This window comes from Triturus cristatus, chromosome 4_2 (genome assembly GCF_964204655.1).
Source record: "Triturus cristatus chromosome 4_2, aTriCri1.1, whole genome shotgun sequence".
NCBI classification, from domain to species: Eukaryota; Metazoa; Chordata; class Amphibia; order Caudata; family Salamandridae; genus Triturus; species Triturus cristatus.
The window spans coordinates 688,291,998-688,297,997 of NC_140586.1; positions in this window are offsets into that span (position 1 = coordinate 688,291,998).

Consider the following 6,000-nt stretch of genomic DNA (forward strand, 5'->3'; position numbering starts at 1 on the left):
TTCAGGTATGACACTGCAAAAAGGGCCAAGTCCAACACTGTTCTAAGAGCAGGAGTTGTTTCTGGACAGTGCAAGTTCTCATGTGGCACGTCAGATACATACGACATTACAGTATGGTTCTGCTGGGATGTTTTCAATATATGACTTGCCATGTCTAGAAGCCTGAAACTAAAAGCAAATTTTACAACCTGTTTTGGACGCACAAACAGACACTTTTTATTACAAGAAATGTTTTCTGTAGAGTGAATTATTACATATGTTTTATGCATACTATTTTACTCAGTGAGGTTGGAAGCACTTGTTCATAAAATGCAGTTCATCTGCTATTATACAAGACAGCATCTTTAAATGCTTTTGAATTCCATTTAGAAATGTATCCGTTGAATGTGTCTAATTTTCTTTTACTAAGAAACTTATATAATTTCCATATTGTTGGGACTCCTTTGCTAGGTCTCTCCTGTGACAGTGCATGCACTGTTGCAAGACTTGGCTTCATTGACACTCTCTTTCCGCACTTCTCTTTTGTAAGTGCATTCTAGCTTCACTGCTACTTTGTGTGCGTGTCCCTTCCTTGGAGCATGGCCCTAGTACTGTTTGCTTGTCCAGTGCAGTATTCTTTCACTGCTCACTTAGGGGCCAATTCCGATTCCGGCCGCAAAACGTACCGACCGACACGTACCCGGACCGGAGACCGACCGACACGGACCGGTGCCGTACGACCCGTGCAGTACGATGCAACGCGTGTGAATTACAACCAACACGTACGGAATACAAGCCGTACTACCAAGCGTAGGGAAAATAGTGATTCGGCTGGAAAACCGACACGAGTTGCACCGACCGACACGTATCCGGAATGAACGTGGGACAAAGACACGCCCACAACTCCACCTATATAAAGGACATCAATCACTACCATGATCCTTTGCAAATAGGAGACAACAGCCAGCAGCAAACACCATCACACAGCAACCACAGACACACTCGCAACTCACCCATCATACAACTCACACACCATTAGCACTTCACCAAAAGCGCACACACATACAGCAAGCAAAACCAACAGTAACCCACCCTCATTTGCACCCTTACACACACATCACTTACCACCAACAACCATCGCCATGCCCCCAAAGAGGATTCCAAAGTTCACAGATGAGGAGTTAGAAGTGCTGGTAGATCAGATCGGATCACTGACGAAATATCGAGAAGGAGAATATCGACTTGCCAAAATATCGAGGAAAAAATATAGAATGCCAAAATATCGAATCCCTATCTACAAACAGGTAAGTACAAAAATATAGAATTCAAAATATCGTTGTAAAAAATATAGTTGGTCAAAATATCGAATTTTTTAAATGTCTTAAAAGGATTGTAAAATTCATGAAATATATATAATTAACTAAAACATACTTAAACTTTAAAATTAATAAATAATTAATGTAAGTGTAAAAAAAATTAATACATATATATTAACGTAATATTAATTAAAAATATTCAATATTTTTTGCATAGGATAGCGGGAGGGTAAAATTACTATTCCCACTCCAGAGAGTGCAACAGTAGGGAAAGTGTTGGATAGCGGGAGGGTAAAAATTACTATTCCCACTCCAGAGAGTGCAATAATAGGGAAAGCATTGGATAGCGTAGGGGTAAAAATTGCTATTCCCACTCCAGAGAGTGCAACAGTAGGGAAAGCATTGGATAGCGGGAGGGTAAAATTTACTATTCCCACTCCAGTGTGTGCAACAGTAGGGAAAGCATTGGATAGCGTAGGGGTAAAAATTACTATTCCCACTCCAGAGAGTGCAACAGTAGGGAAAGCGTTGGATAGCGGGAGGGCAAAATTTACTATTCCCACTCCAGTGAGTGCAACAGTAGGGAAAACGTCAGATGGCGTAGGGGTAAAAATTACTATTCCCACTCCAGAGAGTGCAACAGTAGGGAAAGTGTTGGATAGCGGGAGGGTAAAAATTACTATTCCCACTCCAGAGAGTGCAATAATAGGGAAAGCATTGGATAGCGTAGGGGTAAAAATTGCTATTCCCACTCCAGAGAGTGCAACAGTAGGGAAAGCATTGGATAGCGGGAGGGTAAAAATTACTATTTCCACTCCAGTAAGTGCAACAGTAGGGAAAGCGTTGGATAGCATAGGGGTAAAAATTACCATTCCCACTCCAAAGAGTGCAATAGTAAGGAAAATAAAAATTTAATATTTTATTAAAAATTAATTATTAATACCAAAAAAGTATTAATTAATTACCAATCACAGAATATTTAATAATAAATTAAAAATACCAATATTTTTTTATTAATTACCTATTAATAATTAACCAATTAATTTTCAATACCAAAAATTAATAAATAAAAATACCTAATAATAATTAATTATCAATATGCAAAAATTATTTCAATAATTAATTACAATTAAATTACTTCCCACCATATTCCCCTATAAACCCACAACCCACTACAAATGAATTAATACAATTAACATAATTATCAATTAAACAATTAATACAAATTAATTACCAATTAATACAAATTATTTACCAATTAATAATTGATCAACAACCAATTAATTTTCAATACCAATCAATAATTACTTAATAACAATTAAGTTACTTCCCACCCTATTCCCCTATAAACCCACAACCCGCTAGAGAAGTAAAACGCAAAATGAAATTAAAAATAATTAATAATTCCTAAAAATTATTATTTAATGTACTATAATTAAATTACCTCCCACCCTAATCCCCTATAAACCCATAACCCGCTACGGAATTAAATTACACAAAAATTAAATAACATAAAATTCATTACTTTAAAAATATTCAAACATACATTCCAAAATTAATACATACTTTTAACACATATACTAACACTTAAAACACTATAAAAAAAATCGATATTTTTAACAACTATATTATGACTGTCGATATTACTTACTTCTATATTATGTAAATCGAAATTTCTTACCTGATTTCCGATATTCTTCACCATTATATTTTGGCAATTTGATATTCTGTCCATTCTATATTTAAAACTCGATATTCTGTCCAGTCGATATTTTTTTTTCGATATTATGACTGTTTACTGTCAAGATCATCAGAATAGAGCCACATTTGTTTGGTACATTGGTCCAAAGGACTTCCATGTCACAGAAAACCAAGATGTGGGTGAGGATTGTGGACAAGGTGAACGCACAAGCACCAACGTTGCGCACAAAGGACGATATCCAGAGCAGGTGGTATGACGTGCGCAGGAGGGTCAAGAAACTCATCGAGAAAGATCACGCCTTGAGTCAGCGCACTGGTGGTCGCTCTCCTGCCAAACCAGTCTACTTCAGGACCTGGGAGGAGAAGGTGCGGGACATCCTACCACCAGACAGCGTCCATGGTCTAGCAGACATACCAGAGCCTGGTGAGTACACAAACAACATACTCAATATTGTGTGGCAAGGGGACAGTGAAACCATGCACCGTTAGCAAAGCCACAGTAACCAATAGCTAATCATCCCAAGATGTGTATGCTAGTCAGACAAACACAATATCTGCTATATCATAGTGACTTGGAACTGTATCATGACATGTACAAACCTACCAACAAATAGAGCAAGGCAGTGGCACAAAGCCAAATAAACACTGTCAGACAGTTTGCCAACACAAACCCACTACCTCACAGTGCAGCTGACTGACAAGAAGGAATAGTGGGTATGCAGGTGAAGTGAGTGTATCCAAAAGCATGATGGGGTTTGTAGTCACAGGCAATGCTCCCCCTCCAAATTGGCTCATCAAGACCGCTCTGAAACATGCCCACATCACAGGGAGTGGAAAATGGCTGACAAGATGTCTGACACTGTGTCCTGCTGTAGGGAGCACAATGCCCTGGTAGGGTTTGTGCGCAAATCAGAAGCAGGACACCACTGACTGACATCCTGAAAGACAACTTGCACGCCCTCCAAAGGAAGCACGTTTCATGGTGGGATGTCTGGCCTGTTGGGAAGGAGGATTGACAGCTCTGACCATACTTACCAGCATGTGGAGACACACACACCCCTCAACACAAACTCCACACAACTCACCAGGTAGAATGCATTGACCCACACCTCAGTGAAATATCAGTAAAAGATACACCGTACTGGGTGCTGCTGTGTGAAGCACAGGGGCTCTCTTTGGACTTGTAGCCAAACAAACACTGGGATTTCACTATCAGCCATCTTACCATTGCTGTCACACCCCCTCACAGGGAAGCAGAGTCAAGAGGAAGGAAGTATGGGCATGCTGAGAAGGGGGCGCAGCCAAGAGCATGATGGGAGTTGCAGTCAGACAATCCCCAGCCACCCACATGGCCCAGCAAGCTCACACTGAACCATGCTTGCATCACAGGGAGTGGGAAGGGACTGACAAGATGTCTGACAATGGGCCTAAGAAATGATGTGGCTGACAATCACACATATGCACTGGCCAAACAAAACCCTGCTGCACACACAGCCATTACAACCATATGTTCGAAATCATTGACTGTGGATGCAGTGTCCAGGAGTGCCCCCGGGCTGGGCAGGGGAGGTGTGTCTTGCAGATGACAAATGGGGAGAGCCATATATGGTACATTGCACAAAACACACAGGAACTCACATATACATCATTGACAGGGGACATCTGACAGTGAAAGGAATGAACACACCAATATAGCCAACACCATAGCATGTTCGCGTTCACACTCGGTGCTGTTGTGAGCTGCATTCCACTCCTACATCGTGCTGAAACATATGCATCCTTCACATAACACACCACTCACTGACATAGACACTGTAGACACAAGGTCAAACCTGGACAGCATTGGAGGAGACATGCTACTCACAACAGCCAAACTGCAACACACACACCACCGGCCCTCACTGTCATAAGCATTGAAAAGCCAGAGTGCAAACTTGTCCAATCCATGTCACCATGGAGAACATTGACCAGTCAAATCACATATGCACGTACAAAACTCAGCACCAGACTCATTAACGATGGTGACATCATCACTTTTATGAAATGAGATGGGTACTAGGAACACTGTAAAAAAACACTTTCTCCCAAGAGATCACAGGCATACCGGACTGTGACCATGTCGTACCAATACACCAATGTGGCACACAAAGACTAGCAAACTCTGCTACCACACATGCCCCAATAGTACAACATATCCCCAGTGGAATAGCACGTATGTCCCTGTTAAATCTCACGTGTACAGGGATGACACACCTGTGTCAGTAATGTGATGGCCCTTGAGTAGTAATGGTCATGTACAGACAAATCTATCCATAAGCTGGGCATGCACACACTTCGACATGCACATTGAAATGTTTCATTTTGGCTGGGCAATGTGCAACAACTATCAATTTCTGTCCGTGACAACCCGGAACAAAGCAGTGCACAGGCAGGCATCTGTTGGTACAGTAGAAAATGTCATGTTTATGAACCATTGATGCCTGTAGAAACATAACTTATATTGTGTGTCTCTTCCAAACACAGGTGGTGCTGGGACACATCCCCAAATGAAGAGGATTCCCAGTCCCAGACTCTAGTGGACACTGAGCTCTCTGGTTTGACTCTGTCTCTGTTCTCTTTGGACGACGACGAACAGTCTGGCACCTCCGGTGTGAGTCATCATGCAGCACCAGCAGCACCAACATCTGCACCCCCTGTACCCACGCCTCCAGCATCTGGAAACACAGGTCAACCCCGCCAACACGGACAGACCAAGGCCACAGAACACCGACAGCACAGGGACACATGACCCCCCCCCCCCCCCCCCCGGAAGCTATAGCCAACACCACGAGCAACACCACCCAAGGGGTCCCAGTGTCACCTGTGCGTGCTGCCGCTGGTCCTGCCCGTGTGGATAGGGGTGCTGGGAGGGGTGGGAGGCAGAGGGCGCACCTTGCAGGGGGGTCTGGACTGCATGATGACCCCCAACTGGCACGCATCATAGATGCGTACCAGGATAGCACCG